Source organism: Suricata suricatta, chromosome 5, assembly GCF_006229205.1.
Source record: "Suricata suricatta isolate VVHF042 chromosome 5, meerkat_22Aug2017_6uvM2_HiC, whole genome shotgun sequence".
Classification (NCBI taxonomy): Eukaryota; Metazoa; Chordata; class Mammalia; order Carnivora; family Herpestidae; genus Suricata; species Suricata suricatta.
In genome coordinates, this window is record NC_043704.1 from 126,978,581 (window position 1) to 127,000,185 (window position 21,605).

Below are 21,605 nucleotides of genomic sequence, written 5' to 3' on the forward strand. Positions count from 1 at the left end.
CTTCTTCCTAAATCCTGAGGGAAGAGGGGACAGCTTCCAGGAGCAGCAGAAAGTTCTGATTAGCCCACATGGCAAGAAATTACGAGTTTTATTTAAAACTGAAGGCAGGGTAGGATATGTGACAGAACCTAAGTCAACAAAACAGCCACATTATCTGAGCTGATAAATCTCTCTCCTTCCATTTGTTTTTCTTATCCTACTTCCCATAGTTTAAAAAAATCCAACTTGCTCAGAGGTTTTATTTCTTGCCTCCTCCAAATATAATATTTTCGTGAGGAAGAGCACGTGGCTGAGGCCCCAAGGCCTGCCCTTCGGAAGGATTACCAAGCAACTAAGCACAAAGCAGTTTCACATTTACTGTCCCCACTCTCTCTTCCCCCCTGAAACACACTCAGATAAGGGACTTCCCTCCATCGGCACCTACAGAATGAAACGTCAAGGGGCTCCTGCTGCCTGCCTATAACAGGTCTTCATTCAAAGAAGTTACACTAGGTAGTCTTTCTGATAATGAGGGGGGAAAATGTTTCTTCACTCTTCTCCCAAAGAGGGATTGGAGAAGAATGAAACACAACTTTTCATACCACAAACATTTTTGTGGCTTTTTATAGATTTCCCTCAAAAGCCTGAGATAAAAAGAGACAAAGTCTGGTAAGGGTCCATTTAGCAATAGACATGAATAACCAAAGAATGCAAAAGAATCTAAGCAGTTATACTCCTGTCTCTTGCCAAAGCAATAAAAGAGATGAAATTAATTCAAAGAGAACCACACATCTATCTGAAATTATAGCACATTTTAATAACTTAAAAAAACCAATATATCATACTAGAAAAGCAATACAAGCATCTAAGTTATTCTTGAGTAGAAAAAAATTGTACGCCTTATTTTGTGCATAAAACAATAAGAAAAATGGTAAAAACAGAAGAAAAAAGAAAAGGGGCAGGAGGAGTTAGATCTTATGAAACCAAAATTTATAGACATAACATATGGCTTATTATTACTTGAACAAAATGTAGAAAACCATAATTTAAGTGGAATGAACACCAGGAACACAGATACGCTTTCAGCTCCAAATCCAGAGGGGGCAGAGCTGCCAGGAGAGCATCACCATCGCTGGAGAACACTGGCAGGCTTATTGATGCTAACGTGATATAATTGAGAATCAATACGGGGCAGAGTCTGCTTAAATGAACTCCAAGAGTTTGTCCAAGCAATCCTGTTAAGGTCATGTTGCATTTTATTAAATGATGTTTGGAATAAAAAGCCTGTTGGTTGGGCCTTAGAAAACTTTAGGAATATGTATACCTCACCCTACAATGACGTCTATAAGAATAGCATTTGACTCTACGATAAATCTTACTACATATAAGAAACAAATATAAAGAAAAGAAATCTCTTATCAAGGTTATGTAGCGTAATCTTGAAGTTGCTGTCCATTTCTGATGTGCACTAGAGCACCATGAATGTCCACAAACATAAATTTCACAATCACAGGGGTAGAAAGAGAATATAACTTCAGGTGCTTGCTGAGAGGGCTCGAAATACTGGCCTTTCTCAAAGAAAGATGTAGTTAGAGAAGGTATGAAAGTGGTAGGTAGAGGACGGTAATAACAGACTGTGATACAGACCAGCTCTGCTATGATGTCCAATAACTTAATAAGGAGATGCCTGGGAGGCCAACACTTGATTTCAGTTCAGATCATGATCTCATGGTTAGTGAGTTCCAGCCCTGCACTGGGCTCTGTGCTAATAGCACAGAGTCCCCTTAGGATTCTCCCTCTTCCTCTCTCTGCCCCTCCTCAGCTCATGCACATGCACACATGCACTCTCTCTCTCAAAATAAACAAACAAAAAACCAATAAATTAATCAGCAAGCACATCTGATGAGTCTACATGCAGAACTCTGCTAAACAGGCAGAAAAGAGGATACAGGTGGGAAAGCACCACAAGTAACATGCTCACAATCATTCCCTAAGGTGGTATTATGAATCCCAACCTAAAGGTAAGAAAATTGGGGCTGACACAAATTAAGTATTTTGGCCCAAAGTCACATTTCTAAAAGCTGATACAGGCAGGATGCCTAGTGGATACTAGGTCAAGGGTCTATCAATACTGCCACACCAATTGGTTACTGAGGAGAAAAAAGGGCATTTCTATGCAGACAGGAGAAAATGGGACCAAGGACCCATCTGAGTTAGAAGTTTATGTGTAGAAAGAATAGAAAGTTAGGAGTCAGACTGTAGACAGCCTTTATACCTAGTTAAGAAGCACCTTGTACTGCAGCCAGTTGGTGGAACCACAGGTAAGAGGAAAATGTAAGAAAGGTGTCAATGAGATTGAAGAATCGAAACAAGGCATTAGGGAAAGGCATTTGGAGAAATACCAGTTAAGAACAAAGGTTTAAAATCAAGCACTGTAGTAACATAGGATTTTGGTCTCTCAAAGTAAAAGCATTATTTTCTAAGTTGGGGGTCCCTAAATAATGTCCTGCTCCTTAACACTTTACGGATGCCAGTAATTAAAAATTCCAGAAGTGATCCAATTCATCTTCTTTCCCAAAGAAAAGGGACAGCTTTTGATAGCTAAGAGTAGCATGTGCCTATCTGCCTTCTTCCTTGCCCATGAAGCCTCCTCTAGGGGGTAGGCTGATAAAGAATGGGTCACATTTGGGGGCATTATTTCAGTCACAGCTTCACTTCATGGAAAGGTGAAGGCCAAGATGGAAAGGGTAGAAATGAAATCACCCCTTCGGGTGGCTCACAGGAAAGACAGGCCAGTTCACCAATGCCAGAGGTTTCAGCCCTGCCCTCAAGCATCTGCACCCACAGTCCTACCCCTGTGCACATATAACACTCACAGAGTGGCCTGTAGCAGGACAAAATCTCAGGACTCAGGATCCTGGCTCTTGGCCATCTTTCAGAATCTCTTTGTATCCTAGAGAGTGCAGACGTCTTTACTATTACTACAGAATCTTCATGGAGGGGCTACCCATTAATTCCCGGTTCTAGAGACTATAATTTAATCTTATTTTTATTTTAAAAAATTACACATGCACAAATTTGAATTATTTTATCTTTAGCTTATACTGTAAGATTAGTACTTCTTTAACATTAAAATTAAAGATTTTAATCTGGCAATATGTGGTTATCTAATATAAATGTTCCTGTTCAGAAAAAAATATGGATATTATTAAACCTCACTGAATACAATTCTATATTTTTCCCTTTTCCTTTCCACTAAAAAAAAAATTCAATAGAGAGGATGGAGAGGGATCTTCACAGAGTCAGAAGAAGAGAAGCTGCACCAAAGGATTCATTCATCTTTGCTCTTTTTATCTCAGTAGTCAGCAGCGGGATGAGACACCTGATCTGGATCACCCTTCAAGAACAGACTGCATTCTTTCTTCAATCAGCAGTTGCAGAAGCCCTGCTGAACTCCTCTTTTGCCGCTTTCAACGAAAAGTTGCATCTAAGGAAAAACTGATTGTCTATATGTGGCACCTCTGTGCTCCAGCTACATGAGAAGTTTGAGAGCCTTAAATCAATTTCATGAACCGATGGTCTGTTTGTTTGTGTTGCCACAGATCACACGACTCACAGCTGTGCGGGTCCATGGAGCCAGGACCTTTGTTATTGCCCTGACACAGGATTATCAGCAAGGACAGAGCCTTCCACAATATGAGACTGCATTACCTTCTAAAGTCACAATCATTGGTTCAAATGAAGCCAACTCTCCAAGATCAGGGCTAAATATGCAAAACACACTATAACACCAAACATTAAGTCTACTTTGTAAGGCACTGATCCCCAAAACGACAATATCTATATAGAATTTATTTTTAGAGTCATAAGCCAAGTTATTTTCCTTTGTCAGAACTGGAATCTTACAAACCCAGCTGTTGAACAACATTTGTCAAAAATGTCAAAACCTCTTTCAACATTCAGACAGCCACCTAGCCATTATTCCTGTGGGATACATGGGTGGCTGAGAGAATCACATTTGACAGATGCAAAAATAAGACATCCATATGGAAAACACAACTCTTCATTTTCCAAACATCTAGCCCATCAATTTCCCTACCATTCTGCCCTGGGATGCAGCCAATCTTCCCAAAAGAATGGATTCAGGCTTTTTTACAATTGCTACTGAACATGGAGACTTCACGAATATCTTCCAATTCTTTATTTTATACAGAACCCACAAATAACTATTTATATCTATTCTAAGAGTTAAGAACTCAGGATCTTAATGCTAGAGAGAGCTCATGTTCTATCAGTCTATGTCATCATTGCCCCCTCCTAGAGAAACTGCCAGGATCACAGTCATTACTGAGGCAGTAGCCCAGGCCACAGCTGTTTGGACCAAGAGAGGGCATCAGGAACCCTAAGATTTCTCGTATAAGAGCTTTGAGGGGCGCCTGGGTGGCTCAGTCGGTTAAGCCTCCGACTTCGGCTCAGGTCAGATCTCACGTTCATGGGTTCAAGCCCCGCGTCAGGCTCTGTGCTGACGGCTAGCTCAGAGCCTGGAGCCTGCTTCCAGTTCTGTGTCTCCTTCTCTCTCTGACCCTCCCCCTCTCATGCTCTGTCTCTCCTGTATCAAAAATTAATAAAACATTAAAAAAAAAAAAAGAGCTTTGATTAGTAGGGATGATAGTTACTACAGAACTAACATATTCCTTCTCTTCTTGGTTCATACACAGATCACCAGTTAGGTTTTGAGGACAAAAAGGAAAAGCAGGAACAGGAATACATGAGGAGAGAAGCCAAAATGGAAATGCTGTGCCATGTTAATGGTCAAGAAGTAGAATATGGACTGACCAAGCACTCATAGTACAAAAACATCCTGGAGTTGGAACAGATTGGGACCAATCTTCCTGGTCATGTGTTAGGTCCTATCTCTGTGAGGTCTGACCAGACTACACCTCCTTCTCAACCTGAAAGGCCCCTGGAATTCTTCCCAACTTGCTACATATCCAACACGGTTTTTATTTTCTCACACATCTTTAACCCTTCCATTTATTAGGTAACTTAAATGAGTTTCTGTTTTCTGATCAAAGACATTTATGTGGGCCCCACAGCAAAATGACTCCAAGTGTTCCTTTTCTCTTTATTAACTATAAGACAATCTTGGACCTTCTGATAGCCTACGTATAACCTCACAAATTTAGGGACTACTTTGACAATTCTTTGCTATCAGAGAAAGAAAGGAAATGGCTAGCAAAGCCTATCTCCCTTGGATTGTCTTAAAATTGCCATTGTGGCATTTTTTCTGTTGCCACATATAGACCACAATTTACTTTCAAGTAGATGGAAAAGATTTAGCCACAGTGAGTCAAGAATGAAAACCCAACATCCTATGGGAGCTTCAGTAGTTTATTTTCTGTGGCCCTGACAGATTCCGCCCCTCACCCCCATGACTTTTAAGTTGAATTTAAAGCTCAGGGGTAAATCTCTCCATTGGCAAAACCTTATTCTTCTGATCCCTATAGAATAAAATTGGTTCCTAAAGCTATTCCAGCACTGGGAAAAGGTCAGGTTATATCAAAAATTGAGTGAGCCCCCACAAAGCTCCTGTACCTTCTTCCCCAATCCATTACTCTTCCTTCCCCCCAAAAAGACACCATTCATCCCTCTAGCAGCTGGTTATTCTCAATCACAAGTATTTGGAAATGGGGGGATGCTGGGGGGACATGCTGGTTGACTTCATGACTTGGTTAGAGTAGTAAGAAAATTTAGTGACCAGGGATACTAAACACCCTATAAGCAACATAAATAGAAAAGTTCTACACATCAATGAATCATCCTATCAAAATGCTAATAGCACTTCTTGAGAAACACTGAGCCCCCTCCAGCATTTGGGGCAGACAAAAAGCAGGAAAGAAAGGCAAAATGGAGAGAGGAGAGCAGTAAGAGAACAAGCAATGCAGCCCATCAGTCTAGGAAAGGCTGTTCAAAGATCAACCTCAGCCCCTGCTGACCTCCGTCCCTTGACCTCCAACAAGAATACTCACGCCACAAAGACTTCTTCCCCTCCTGCCCTCTACCGTGCGAAACAACCTTGGGCTCAGATTTAAATTACATCTTTATAAAAATTGTGTCTTTATTTCCACATCTTTTCATTTGTTCTAATTATGATAGTTTCTGAGCAACTAATATTGGTAATAGTAATAGATAATATCAACTGAAAATTCTTCCACATTGCTAAAGGGCTTAATTACTAAATCTGTGCTATAATAGATGTGTTGGAAAATTTGCTTTAGAGACTAATTCTTCAGGGCACAACTCCTCAGAGGTTAGGCATATGAATTAATACCATCTTCTGAAACACTTTTTTGAGCCACATTGGGGCTTGGCAGAAGGAAAGGTGTGCAAATTCTCCTGCTACCTCTCCCAGGCTCTTTGTTAAGTTCTAGGCAGTATCCAAAGAGACAATCTGCACAAACAAGCTTCACCACAGAGAGTCAGGCTGTGGAGAGAACAAATGGAAAGAGACAGCTCAGAAACCTCAGATTAAAGGGCAATATTTTAGAGGTAGTATACTTGATTATGTCGGAGAGGCAGGACCATGGCACTTTTTGTAACAGAGAGATGCCACAGCAAGGTAGAAGTTCAAAAAGTGCAAAAGGTAACTGTTTTAAATGAGGTGAGGTCTTGTGATAACAAGAGCATGCTCTCACTAAAAATAAGGGTTTCCAACAAATAGGGTCCTTATAAACGAAAGCACTGTGCCCCATAGATATTCCTGGGATGGTGGACATCCTCTGCATCTGCAATGTCCAATATGGTATCCACTAACTACATGCCGCTATTCAGCACTTGTAATGTGGCTGGTGTGAATGAAGGACTGAATTTCTAATTTGATTTTTATTCATTTAAATAAAAATAGATAAATGTGGCTAGCTGCTACTATATTGAACAATACAGGAAAAGGCTTAGACCATGATTTGGGAAAATGTAAGAGGTTACCACAAAAAAATCTTACACATCTTCTGACCCCCTGGAAAATATTTTCTTGGTGCCCTCCCTGCCATAGAGGGACAATTCATAAGATGTCATGACATCAGAAACATCAGAAAAGAGCAGTCGTTTTCAAATTTTAGCACCCATCAGAATCACCTGGAGGTCTTATTTATTGTAAATTTTGTGGATGTGTCTAACAATCACAGGGGCCAGAAACACAGCAAGGCAGAAGGCAAGCCTGCCAGGACACTCCGCCTCTACTTCCGCACTGGCCTTGTCTTAGAGTCAACGTGAGGCTATTAGAATAATGTAACTGCTTCAGGTCTAGGCCAGGGTTACTGCCTCTTTTACTATTCCAACACACTTCTAGAAGAGTATCAAAAAAACACATGTTCTTTTAAAACTTTTTATTTATCACTCACAGGGTATATGTTGAAGATAAACCCTTTCCATATTCCCAAAGAAACAGAAATAAAAGGTTCTAGAATAAAAACACGTCTCCAAATATTCTGTGGTCTTTTTTATATTACCTGTAAAATCTGTTCTAGGATCAGTGGTCATTTGGGAGGATATATTTCTTTTGAGTGTTGTTACTTCTTTATGTTGTTTGGTCTACTTATACATTGGTTTACTTTAACATTAAGAGACAACACCATGAAAAAACAATTCCTTAGATGTGGTGTGTGGGTACACACATACACACACACACACACACACACACACACACACACACACACACACACACAGGGGAATATTACACAGCCATAAAAAAGAATTAAATCTTGGAGTGCCTAGGTGGCTCAGTTAAGCATTTGACTCTTGATTTCAACTCAGGTCATGATCTCATGGTTTATGAGATGGAGTTCCACATCAGGCTCCACGCTGATAGCACAGAACCTGTTTGGGATTTTCTCTCTCCCATTCCCTCCCTCAAAATAAATAAACTCAAAAAAAAAAAGCCCAAAAAACAATAAATCTTTCCATTCATGACAACTTGGATAGCCCTTATCGGTATTATGCCTAGAGAAATAAGTCAAACTGAGAAAGACAAATATGCTATGATTTCACTCATATGTGGAATCTAAAGAACAAAACAAATGAATAAACAAAACAATCAGACCTATAAATACAGAAAACTGATGGTTGCCAGAGGGAAGGGAGGTGGGGAGATGGGCAAAAATGGTGAAGGGGAGAGGAAGATACAGGCTTCTAGTTACAGAATAAATACATCACAGGAATAAAAGCACAGCATAGGGAATACAGTCAGTGATACAGTAATAGCATTGTACGGCGACAGTAGCTACATTTGTGGTGAGCACGGCAGAACATATAGAGACGTTCTATCAATGTTGTACATCTGAAAGGAATATAACATTCTGAGTCAACTATAAACTCTTCTGAGAGACACAGACAGATAGACAGACAGATGGAGGGAGAGGAGAAGAGAGAGAGCACATGTGCACAGAAGCAGGGGAGAGGGAGAGAAAGAATTTTAAGCAGACTCCACACCAAGAGCTGAATCCAATGTGGGCCTTAATCCCATAGCTGCAAGATCATGACCAGAGCCAAAATCAAGAGTTGGACACTTAACGGACTGAGGCACCCAGGTGCCCCAAACATTTTTTTAAAGAAATTTCCTTGGGGAACCTGGGTGGTTTAGTTGGCTGGGCGGCTGGCTTCGGCTCAGGTCATGATCTCGCAATTTGTGAGTTCGAGCTCCACATCAGGCTCCGTGCTGACAGCTCGGAACCTGGAGCCTGCTTCAGATTCTGTGTCTCCTTCTCTCTCTGCCCTTCTCCTGCTCACACTCTATCTCTCTCTCAAAAATAAATAAACATTAAAACAATTTTTAAAAAATTTCCTTGACTGTTCTCAATAGCCTTCTTTTTGCCTCCTCCACTCCCCCCCTTTCTTAACATTCCAAAAGAAAGCCTTCGTTCAGAATACATTGCTGCAATGAACAGGACATGAAGCCTTAAAACAAAATCAGAATCCAGTACTGTTCTTCATTTCCCCCACCAATAATCCTTTGCCCTTCTTCAAACTCCCAATATTCTTCAGTTAATACTTTCACAAAGTTTAAGAGTGAGCCTTGGGTCCTAGAAATTTAGGGAATAGGCATCATTTCTTAACACTTACAGAGGCCCCAAGTAGTCACACAATACTATGTACATCATTTTCTTAGGTTACTGAGTTATTAATGCTGCGACTCTTTAAAGGTAGGGAAACTGAAGTAAAATGAAGCTAAATGATTAAAATATAGTCCCAGAACTCTTGCTCTGCAAGATTCAATCCCTTCAGCAGTATTACTTCAGCAGTGGTTCTCGCTGCTGGCAGTTTCCTGCCCCCACCCCAAGAGGACATACTGTAATGTCTGGAGACATTTTTAACCATAGAGAGTGCTACTGGAATCTAGTGGGTAGAGGCCAAGAACCCTACAGTGCACAGGCCAGCCCCTTCCCTACCCCAGCCGAAAGAACTGTCTGGCTCAGAAAGTCAGTAGTCCAAGAATGAGAACCCCTGCTTCTCTGGCAATTCTAGTGTTGCTTTCTTTGGCCCCCTAATCAATAAAGAATGGCTCCCTCTACAATTTGATCCTTGTATAGTATTTACACAGAAAAATGCCAATCAAGTGCTATCTCTAGCATTCTATACTTTTAATTACTTTAAAAATACATGATCTTTGGGAGCCACAGATGAAAAGAGGAAAGTTAGCAAAGTCTGGCTTCTTTCCTTTAAGGAGAAAAGGTAGCAAAGACCAGGTCCTCGAGCTAGCAATCTCCAGGTCCTGAGCTATGGTGTGTATCTCTGGCTGCTCACCTGGCCTTTTCTGTTGTTAACATGCTTTGAAGCCGCCTTTTCTCTACTTTGCTTATCTCTAAGCACCTGCATTACTCCAGAGCAGTAATGATGTATGCTTATGGGAATCTCCAGAGATCTACAGCCCCTAATTGTCTGTTTTGTTCAGTAAATTATACTTGTTACTAAGTCACATGAGACGATGAAGGCCATCAGCCTTTCTGGTTGCCCTTTGTATGAGCCTAGTTAATGGGACATTATCTTGCCAAAGGCTCCACAGTTCTGAACGGAGATGCTTGAAACAACCCTCCATCCAGTTTTTCAGCTGAGTAACCTCATGTCTTTCCTTCCCGACCATCTTCAGCTCTGCTTAGATCTGTATTAATTATGATTTTTCTCTTCAAGGAGTCTGGTTTTAATTTAAGCTCTTGAAGCCAGGAAACTCAGAAAGGTTATGATGTCCTTTCAACTTATCCTTCCTGACCCCCACTGGTACTCTGAGAAGGGCATACCCAACAGTATTATTTCTCCCTCTGGTTTCAAAAATCTTCAGCACAAATGAAAATCCAAAGCCAGCTTTGATTATAATGTTCCCAATGCCCACACTGGGACCACAAATAGAGATGAGAGAACGGACATGTGACTTCCACTGACAATGGCTAAAATAACATGGACCAGGGAGAACCACGTTTGCTAGTGCTACTACCCACCAAAGTAGGATTCATCAACTCTCCATTACGCTATTTCCTTCCCGGGGAAAAATACTAATGAAGGAAACGTTCAGCACAGTAATCACTGGAAGAGGAAGATGCTTGGAGAGAAGATTATATGCAGCAGAACTGACATTAGGATACGACCATAAGAGAAAGGCCGTTAGGCCTGGTTCCCTTCTCTACAACATGTAACAGGAAGGTCAACCAGCTCCTCCCATGTAAATCACATCCCATACAAACTCCCCGAAAATTCCTGTATTAGTTCCACGTACAACTTCCATCCCACCACGCTATTACATTTTCTCTTTACAACTGCTGATTTCCATGGCGTCTGTAAGTTGAATCAGTAAAGGTTTTGGGAAATTTTCACAGAGCACCTCATTGCACTGACTCCAAGAGGCTAGTGAAACAAGAGCCTCTATGACAGGAAAATCAGGAAAGTGGCGGAGAATGCCTGTTGACTTACCCTGGAGTAGAGGGTGTGAGAGCCTTCAAACACACTTACATCCTCACAACCCATCAGCTCTGCTGCTCTTCATCACTCACTCACTTCTGCATGTTGGACCCCCACTGATGGATCACCAACTGCCAAAGACAAAAAGTAAAAGAACGAATTAGGCCAAAAGTTCCACAACTTCAAGCCCAGAGCCACTGCTCAAATAAACCTGTGAGCAGCCTACATGCTTAACATATAGACACAGACACATAAAATGGCCCAAGCTCAATAAAAGTTTACTTTTGGTTCCCATATACATACTGAACAGGTGAACAGGTCAGTCAGTGGAGTGGCCCTTCCTCAAGCAGTAATCCAGGCACCAAGGTTAATGAACATCCTGCCACCTTTTTAAAAACTAAATTTCCAAGCTCTTCCTAAAGAATTCTCTCCATCCCAGCCAGCCAGGCATGGAAAACAGCACAGAAGCTCACATGGGTATTCTCTTTATGTGCTTTTCTCCCCCAGAAGTGGATTTCAACACTCTTGTACTCCCACTCGCATTCTAGTGGCTAGAATCAGTAACAGCCACACCGAAGTCCCTGGAACGCTGGGCAGCTAACAGTTACCATCCATCAGACAGGGCTGGCTCCAGCCCAACCAAGACGACAGTGTCATGTCTTGTGTACAGAGTTCTGGGTAAAACACTAGTACCATAACCCTGACTTACTTACTTAACAACTGAGTCTTGGGTCCCTGGTTTTTTTTTAATCTGTAAAATAAATCTTTCCCCACAGGGTCAATGTGAAGTGAGACTCAAAATGAGACAAAGCAGCACTTCTCAGTGCATTTCCTGGTCCAGGATTTCGGAGACAGTCATACTGAGCCAGACGAAAAAAGCCAAGGTGAACAAAAGATCAAAACCGCATTTTGGTTTATGCAGCGCTAATCTGGGCACTTCTTTGATGCTGTGTCCGAAGTTTCAGTTTCGGTTTCCCCTTTCTCTAATATTCATTTGACTGTTACCTGAAGTTTCAGTTTCGGTTTCCCCTTTCTCTAATATTCATTTGACTGTTACCTGGCAACCAACCTGGGTCAGTTCCCCGCCCCAAACCCTATATAAGAGTGTTATTTTCTGAATAAGGGAAGAGGCTTGATCAGAAATCGCTTGTCTGTCTTCACTCTCTGTGCGCCCTTTCCTGCCCTTTCTCTCCCTCCCTCAGGATCAAGAACCCAAGAGGATTTTCCGCCCTGCTGGCCGGGCGGGACCCGTCACATGTCCAAATATGAACACAAAGTAACTTCTATATACTCCCTGGCAAAAAACAAAAATATTTTCAATATATACAAACTGAGTCACTGCTACTTGAAGGACAACTAGCAAAAGAGAATTTGGGGTTGCAAAGAGAAAAGAGATAAAAAAACAATTAACCAAGAAGCAGCAGTTTCTATGATAAATCCTAAAGATAAAGGAAACTCAAGATTTTTTTTATCCCTGATATGTATGTTATTTTTTGCACCTCTGAGGTCATGGGGAGTCCTAGGATCTTATAGTAAAAGAGAGTGAAACCTAGGACTTCAGAAGTGAAAAATAGGAGTCAAAAACCCCCAACTTACAAGTCAGAAAAGCACTATCTAGGAACCAAATCAGATGGGCAGGGGTGGGACGGGGGAGACAGGAGCCTCTTACAATGTACGTCATCTTCAATGAAGCAACATGAATATGAAAGTGTCTTGGTGAAATCACAAGGGAGTACTTACTAGGCAAGCAATGATAAATGGAAATCAATACTTGCACATCCATTATTAATTTAAAATGAATAAAATACTATTAGCATCTTCATTTAGCGAGTAATTTTAAACATTTTAATAAAGGTAAAATGTTGTAAGAACTTCCACAAGTGTACTTTTGTGCTCTACCCACCCCACACTCCCCTCCCCACTGCCGAACCTCATCCACCATAGTGTCTTTAGCTCCTCAAATATTTTCTCATCCTGACAATTTTCCACAACCTACTCTGGACCTTAGAATATTTACCCTATTTTTGTCCCATGGATTCCACTCCCTGCCCACTGGCCTTAGCAGTCTATTGAAGCCTAAGAAACTTCTTCTCAGAATAATGTGTTAACTGTATAAGATAAAATATATAAAATTACAAAAGAAGCTCATCATATGGAAATATTTTCTCCACAGAGCAGAGTTCCAAGAACCTAATATAGGAATACCTAATGGGGAGTGTCTCTTCCAGGACATCACTGGGATGATGAAAGTTTTCTTTCTTATAGGAAACAGTATGCAAGAAAGTTTTAAAAACCCAAAGATGTACATAAAGAATATTGCTCAGGATCAGTCAGTAAAGAAAAGAACAGCTGCAAAGAAAAGCCTGACCTTGAATTTCTACCCAAACTCAACGTTATTCATGCCGTGGCTTTAAAATGCCACATTAAGGAATTACTCAGAGAATTTTCTTGGCTCCATCCCTGTAGACACAGCACATTCTGAGTCCTGATGGCAAGTGGAGAGCGGCAGCTCTGGAGAAGGGAAGACGGAAAGGAGTTGGAGCTTGGGTCCTCGTTATCTACCACTAACTAGTTCTATCACTCAGTTCTGATTTGAAACTCTCTGCCTATTAAACCAGAAAGTTGAGTTAAGCCACCTTTAGGGCTTCTTCCCACCCTGAATTATTAGGATTCTAAGACAATGCACAATCATTTCTCTGGGAAGGAGTATTTTGAAATTACCTTCTATAAGATAATTTTTCAGGGGCTTCAGAAATACCTTATGAGAGTCACCCTGCCACAGAATTTAAGACTGGAAGAGATTTTAATAGACACACACCGCCTCAGCAATCCCAGTGATCAGGCGAGAAAATGGAGGATCAGAAAGGCAAAGATTTATTTGAGGTCACATCATGAAGCCATGTTAAAGGACGGTTGGGACTATGGCCACCCAGCACTAGCAGGATTTTAGGATTCAGCGTTGGTAGTTAAGACCAGCTCATCAGCTCTCTTGGAGACAGAAATAAACCTCAAATAAGCTGAGCCAGAGGGAGGGAACTGCACGAGGAAGCAGGTGACTGGGCTAATGACACCCAGAGGCAGCATCCTGTAGCTCAAGGAGGGTCAAAACGGAGGCTCCCATAGACATTATAACCTTGCTATCAACAGCACTTGCCTTCTTCAAATATCATGGCTACAAATTCCATCTCCATCTACAAACTCCACTGAACCATCAATAACAATGGAGGAATAGTTATTTCAAAAGAGGGGAATGGATAAATGAATCCTAGCCTGTAAGGTTAATAAAACCAAAATTCAAGATTTGGAATAATGTAATCTTGAAAGAAGAGCAGTAGCTAAGAAAACCTTAAAATACTTGTTAGGAATTTCTAAGTTTTAGAAGAAACTGATTCAGAATAACTTTGACCTACCTTCTGTGGACAGCCCTGAAATACAGTAACAAGTTAACCACAACTGTTTTACTAATAATCTCACCACTATCTTTAGAGCATGTAATTACTGGACATTCGTCAGGTTTAAAAGTCACATGTATATTTCCATAATCCTGCCCATGTGTCTAGACTAGCGTTTATATGCAAAGAATTAGAAATGATGAAGTTGTTGGGAATTTTGATTGAATCGGAATTTTGACCTCATGTTCAATTAACCAAAATATATGCCAAGAGCTTTTAAAACCTTCGATTCAATGCTTAATTGTCTGTCAGTTTGTCCTCTGCCCCTTCCCCTACATACAACCAGCAAAGCAACTGTTCCCATTCCTCAATCCCCGCAACACACATTATTCCTACCTAATATAAACAGTCCTGGCTTTCAGAACTTTTTTCTGTTTTTTTCTTTTTAGATTATTTTTGACAGCTGACACAGCCTTTCACAATCTGGAGGCTACACACCACTGGTTTGCCAGCTCTCAGTTTCATCTCCTCCAGGAATTCCAGAGACAGCAGTGCCATCTACTGGTAGGGAGGGCACAACTTATTTCTGGAAGCCTGTGGGTGACAGGAACGAAGGACCTGAAAGAATGGCAGGCTAGATTTGTGTCTTTGTGAGCCTTTCTTTTCTAGCGCATGAAACAAATGTAACTGATGACTACATCCTGAGAAACAGAACCTCCACAGGAGTCTCCATCGCGACGGGCAGGTCCAGTGGAAGCCATATAAAGCCGAGCCAGGCTAGCCAATAATGAGCTCTGCCTGGAAATGCCTCCTTGAGGCTCTAAGGCAAGCAGCGGAGTCTCACTGAATTAAACATTTCGTGGCTCTCCTCTTCCCCCAGTGCTTCTGTATCAGATGAGCTCACCCGTGCCCCCACCTGTGGCAATGTTACCCAGCTTTTCTTACAGCATACGTCTGAGGGAAGATGCCCAGACCCCTTCTCAACGTGAAGGCTCTTATGTTTACACAATGTGACACAGATCCTGCTCAAAGGACACGATGGCTTAGGTATGCAGGTCAGACTCTAATCTCTCTCATTTGCTCTCCATCCTCCTGTTCCTGACCCAGAGGACAGAAATGACAGAAAGGAAATGATTTTGTGGTTGCTTGGAAAGCAACACTAGTGGGCTTTCATTGAATCAGAAAATAAAACCTTGCCTTGCAGGTCACTGAGGTACACTACTTCCCTCAAGATGAACTAAGCCAGCCAATCTTCCTTTTTCCTAGTAGAAGCCTATAAATGTTTCTCTATCTTTTTAAAACCCCTACCTCTCCTCCAAAGGCTAAATATAAACATAGTGTGACCTTTATATGGTTTATATAAATCACATTTTTCTAAACATAAAAGCATATGCCTTTTCAAACTATACTACCTACCCTACCTTCAGAATTCCTTCTCACCCATCCCATGCCACCTAAAAATAAAAAAAAAAAAAACCACAATGACTGACAAATGTAATTATTCCCACTAATTATACTTTCTATTCCAATAAGGTAACAATCTATATTTACTTCACTAGGGTCATTTGTTACATTTCCCCAAAGCTTTGCAGCAAACTACTTCTATTCACCTCAGACAACCATCAAAAAGTTGATTTGCTGCAGCTGGTAAGTGTTCTGATTTCCCCTAACAAATTTAAGTGTTCCCTCTTCAATTTGTTTTAACTTGCCAAGTAAATTGATTTCTCATAGCAAGTGTAGGCATTTCACGGGCATGAAGCGTTCACATTGTTCCTAAAGAAACAAAACTTTGTAGGGGGAAGGTAAGAGTCATGAAAGGGCTTTGAAACAAGCAGGTCTCCAAGGAATCAGGGAATCAGATTCTTATCCAACTCATACCAGAGTGAGTTCTCCATAGACTACAGTGAAACTCCAGCATAGGGTAAAAATCCTCCTAATGACGGAGGAGCCATTTACCAAGTGGACTACAAGATACATCCAGCAAATTGGTGGAAAACTGAAGGGACTTTCAATATTTCATTATTATAAGACAGACAGTATGCCCTTGCTATTGTAGGTCTGGGAAAATGGAGTAAGAAACCAGAGGTCTTGAACACAACTGCCCCCCCCCCTTTAAAGTAGGACTTAAAGGAGACATCCCTCCATCCCCAACACAAAAACCTTTTGGGGCATCCAAATGGTCTTTAAATAGGCACTTTTCAAAGAATTAAGGAGGTCTGAATACGTGTAATTTACACCATGCCTACCCCGCAGGCCATTAACACGCTTAAAATAATTACTCTCCTCAGCAGCCCAAAAAGACCTCGGTTTACAGAGATAATCACCGCTCCCCCTCACACACCTCCCACCCCCCACCCCAAACCCCTGGCTTCTTGGAGAATCTCACTGTGACGGTCTGGTCTGCAGTTCACTGCAGGCATTTCCCTCCTCGCAATTTACCAGCCATCAGTTTCTCTGTATCTGTAATTCCTTAATGCAACCTCTTATTTAGACCTGCTCCTGCTCCTTTCTTTAGACCAGCGCCCAACTGCTTTAAAAATTTTGCCTCACCACTTAACGAAAACCTAGGTTCCTTCGGCAAGCTGAAAGCGTTCAGTTTCGATGCACCTCTGGGGTACGAGCCGGCGTGCAGGTCCGGAGAAGCTTTCTACCGGCAACACTTGGGCTCGGTCCACGGGTCATGCCCCCCGCCCCGCACGGCTGCGCTAGGAATTCGGCTTCGCCCGCCGCCCGGTTAGTTCGCGTCCCGCCGCTCAGCTAAAGTGACACATTTTTTCCCCTTTCCTTCTCACATATGACAGGTCCCGCTGCATTAAAGCCATCTTCTCCGGGGGCCCCAGCCCAAGTCCGGCGTCCGTGATGCCCCCGCCCCACCACACTCACCCTTCACCTGGGGAGGGGGCCGAAGCCAGCATCCCTACAGGCGGGAAACAAAGGCAGAGACGAAGCTGCCAGGTGGTCAACTCCCCTCAGGGGGACTCGTCACCGTAGTGAAGAGGCTGGGAATGTGCATATAGAGGATAGGAAAAGGGAAACCGAGGCACCAACGGGGGTGGCTGAGCCCGAGTCTGCATCCTACCCGAAGCAGAGCTCCTGGGGAGGGCGGACCCCAGACTTCTCCCCTCCACCCCATCCAGCCTTGCCTGCCCTGCCCACCCGGCTCGTCCTCACCAGCCGCGAAGGGGCAGAGGGCCGCCCCGCAGCGGCGCTTACCTCCGGAGAAGCGCTCCGGCTCCCTCCGACGGCTCCGGAGAAAGCCCCGCCGCTCGCGCACGCGCACTCGCGCTCTCGTGCCTTCGCGCCCCCGCGCGCGCCTCTGCCTCCTGGCTCGGGCCCGCCCCGCTCCTGACCGTCAGAGTCCGCGAGAGCCAGTCTGGTAACAGGAAAGGCCCAGCGCCGATCACGTGGCCTGGCCAGCCAATCACCAAATTGCCCTCGGCAACACCCGCTCCGATGTCCCTGGGGGTTCGGTTGCTACCGTGTAGAGCCGGTGGGAGGCAGGCACAAAGGGCTGAATCTGTTTTCTGGAGCTGTTTTTGCTCAATGAATGAATTAATACATCAGTTGATACCTGAATTTCTAAATATGAATAGCGATCACCTGGGTATCTTGTTAAAAGGAGGATTCAGATCCGGTAAATTTGTGATGGAAAACTGATATTCTCCCTTTCTGACCAGCTCTATATGGTGATGATTATGCTCCGGATCTGAGGACCACGCATTGAGTAGCAAGATACTAAGGGCACCTGTGAGAAAATGGTTATAACCCTTGTTCCATGTTATAGTTATAACAAGGTTATAGTTCCTTGTTGCTTGTTGCATGAAAGTTTCACGACCTTTTCCTTCCGCCAGTGTTGGAAAACATTCCAGGGATTGAGTAAACATGGGATATTCTGATGACACTCATAATTTGGGCACCAGCTGAGGGAAGATGTGTTTAATTCCCACATCACCTACCCCTAGACTGTGGAGCAGTGATTTGTGCCAACTTGATGGTTGTAGTGTGGAAACTAGAAGTGGGAACTGAATGCCCCTAGCAGAGAACACTAGGTCCACTTTCATTCTAAAGTATTCAGCATGTGTGTCTCAATGGCATGGTGCTAAACCCTTAGAGAAGTGAAAGAAGTAATTTTGCTTTCTGGAAATTTACGTTCTGTCATGGAACTATATAGGCAAGCTCAGGAAGAAGCATATAGGAAAAACATTCAGGGAGCTAATGGTCTCAGCATCTTGGACAATTCAGGCATAAGCCAGAGAGGTGGTCAAATGACTTACCTTGGGGAATCTTAAAATGGCCCAAACATCCTTCTGTCAGTAACACCAGGGTCTGGATGTGAGGAAATCCTGTGCCTCCACCATCTCTCAAAACTTTACCTGAACCTAATGTGTTCAGACTTGTCAGCTAGAACCTTTGTTGTTCAGCATAGTCACTCTCATTACCCAATAGAGTACCAAGGTGATTCAAAGGGCTAAGGGCTAAATTCTCCAAAACCTTCTTTCCCCAGGTCTTCAGAGCAGATGGTACAACACTGCTTTGAGCAATTTTCTACCCCTATTCATCAAGAAGATCAAACTGCCACTTAGAGAAAACTTCGCCTTTGTCAATGTGTCTTGGGCTTATCAACCCCGGAAATAAAGCTCCCTTAGCAATCTTAGACATTATTCATCACAGTATGTGTATCAGAGTTAGCTTGGCACAAAATCCAAAGTTTCATGGACTACACTGAATCTAGAACAACAATGGTTCTAGCTATGTCGACAGTAAAGAAATTCCAATCAAAAAGAATATGTTGGAAAATCTCGAAGTTTCTTTTGCTATCACTGAACCGCTGGATCTCAAGCCTAGCTGCACAGTAAAACTTTTAAGGAAATAGGTCTTTGGGCCTTAGGCCTAGAGATTCTGATTGGAGTAAGGAGGGCAGCCTCAGCAACTGGAGGTTCTCAAAGATCTACAGGCGGTTTGTATCCAGCCTTGCCTGAGAATACTTGGGTAAGCTGCTGGGTTGCTAGACTCATTCTTTACCAAGGGAAAACCAACTCTGCAACACGAATCACTAAGGACATAAAGATTCAAATCACTAAGGACATAAAGACTCTGAGAAGAGAAAAGTTTCCACATAACTTGTAAGAAGATTCTTTTTAAAGGCCAAAAATAATTCACAGGCAATAGATACACCTCTTGAGTAGAACAAATTGAAAAGCCATGTCCACAACTATGTTTAATTCCAGTTGATTAAATATTTAAAGAAAAGAACTTATTACCTTTTAACCACACTAAACTAATCAAGTCTGTTGATATCTTCGCTTGTTTTATGCTTTTCTTAACTAAAAGCAAATGTCTATTTGAGCAGTATTAAGAGTTATTCTCCAAGGCTCTTCCCAAAGTGCAGTGGAATCACCTGGAGTACTTGTTAAAATGCAGATTCCCAGCATCCCCATCCTGAGCTTCCTCTAGCCTCTCCCGCGACAATTCTGAAGCTGTACTAGTTCAATTTGAGTCCAAGTTGTACCTCCTGATACAGAACATATACATTATAGGCAAACCCTCAAGTAAAATAGATGTGCTATTAGTTTAATTTGCCATGCAAGGTAAATAAACCTTATTTTATTTTAAAGAATTCCAAGAGATTCTAGTTTCTTTTTCCTGGGTTTTTGCCAAATTCTCTCATTTTGTGAAATAAAGAGATTAGTCTCTGGATCTTAGAAAGCTGTTGTTGCAGAGTTTTTCTATGGAGTGACATTTGCAGTAGCAGAATCTGGCGTAGTTTTTAACTGAATTAGTGATGTCCCCTCAGAACATTGTGCCGACAATAGCCATCTTGCTCAAAATTGACTTTATTTGCCACATCAGAAAAATGGAAGCCTAATGTTAGAGCCTGCAAACTAGCTTCCCTCCTGCTCTGACAGTTTTAAAAATATATTTCACAGCATTCTGATTGGGAAGATTTTCTCACCTTATAAACTTGTATCTTTGCCTACTTGGTAAAATGAGGACAGTTTTCACTGATATTTAGCTAGCATGAATAATGTAAATTTTTAACAAGAAAAAAGCATTTATTTTTCTCTTTGTGAGTGTCATCATTACACACACACACACACACACACACACACACACACAGCAACAAGAAACAAAGAGATTCTTGCTTGAGGTTAAGAATTTTAGAAGGGCGCCTGGGTGGCTCAGTCGGTTAAGCGTCTGGCTTCAGCTCAGGTCATGATCTCACGGTTTGTGGGTTCAAGCCCTGCATCGGGCTCTGTGCTGACAGCTTAGAGCCTTGAGCCTGCTTTGGATCCTGTATCTCTCTCTCTGATCCTACCCTGCTTGAGCTGTCTCTCTCTGTCTCTGAAAAGTAAATAAAAAATATATTTTTTTAATTTTTTTAAAAAGAATTAGGAAGAAAGAATACCCAGGCTGTCATTTATTTTCTGTTTCTCAGTCGGCCTTCCTCACGTATATAAACTGGCTATTCTATCTCAGGAATTGGATCTGTGTGTATCTGATTTAAACCACGAGTTAGCTTAAGCAAGCTCCACCCCTCCAATACGCCCCAGAAATTGCTTAGAAAGAGCTTTTGGTTTACTTGAAAAGAAAAGAGATGAAAACCTCCAAATCTCCAGAAATCTACCCAGTGCTCTATTGATGATCAGAACCCCTATAGTTGCTTTATAAGGGCTAATTATGTTTTAATCTATCAACAAATAGCTTCTCTAAACACAGTTAATTTCTTCATGAAGACCCAAGATTCTAGTCTCCATCTCTCACATAAATCTGATCAGAATAACATTTTATATCTACGTATCTGTGTTTTATTTATTTTTTTTTAATATTTATTTTTGAGAGAGAGAGAGACAGAGAGAGACAGAGAGAGAGACAGAGACAGAGAGCAAGTGGGGGAGGGGCAGAAAGAGAGAGACACACACACAGAATCTGAAGCAGGCTCCAGGCTCTGAGCTGTCAGCACAGAGCACAATGTGGGGCTTGAATTCACAAGCTGTTAGATCATGACCTGAGCCAAAGTCGGACACTTAACCAACTTCATATTATAGTTTTATAGGATTTATCCTCTAATTCATTGTATAATTTGTTATGCATAAAGAATATAAATGTTTTCATATTTTTATAAAATAATCATACTTAAAACGTGTGTATAATGACATACACATAGATATTATATGCCTCTTTAGACAACCCCCAACTTAAGAAAGAAAACATTTTCAATACAAGCACCCATGTATCTCCCCCAACAAATTGTTTTAGATGAAAATAGCACACTTAGCAAGCTTTGCTACA

General features: G+C 41.9%; 1 protein-coding gene across 4 annotated transcripts in view; it reads right to left on the minus strand.

Moving 5' to 3' along the window:
• The window catches only part of TMEM108 (transmembrane protein 108), a 338,666-nt gene extending 321,052 nt beyond the window's left edge, over positions 1–17,614 (minus strand). For 2 of the 4 annotated variants that reach the window (XM_029940269.1, XM_029940268.1), the window contains exons 1-2: positions 17,529–17,614; positions 10,936–11,054 (exon numbers count right to left, since the gene is read on the minus strand). The gene's annotated coding sequence lies outside the window, so the exon portion shown is untranslated. Of the gene's footprint in view, positions 1–10,935; positions 11,055–11,226; positions 11,248–11,396; positions 11,445–17,528 lie in introns of those variants that run through there. The other 2 variants (XM_029940270.1, XM_029940271.1) reach the window with 2 other exon arrangements.
• Between the last annotated feature and the right edge of the window lie 3,991 nt (positions 17,615–21,605).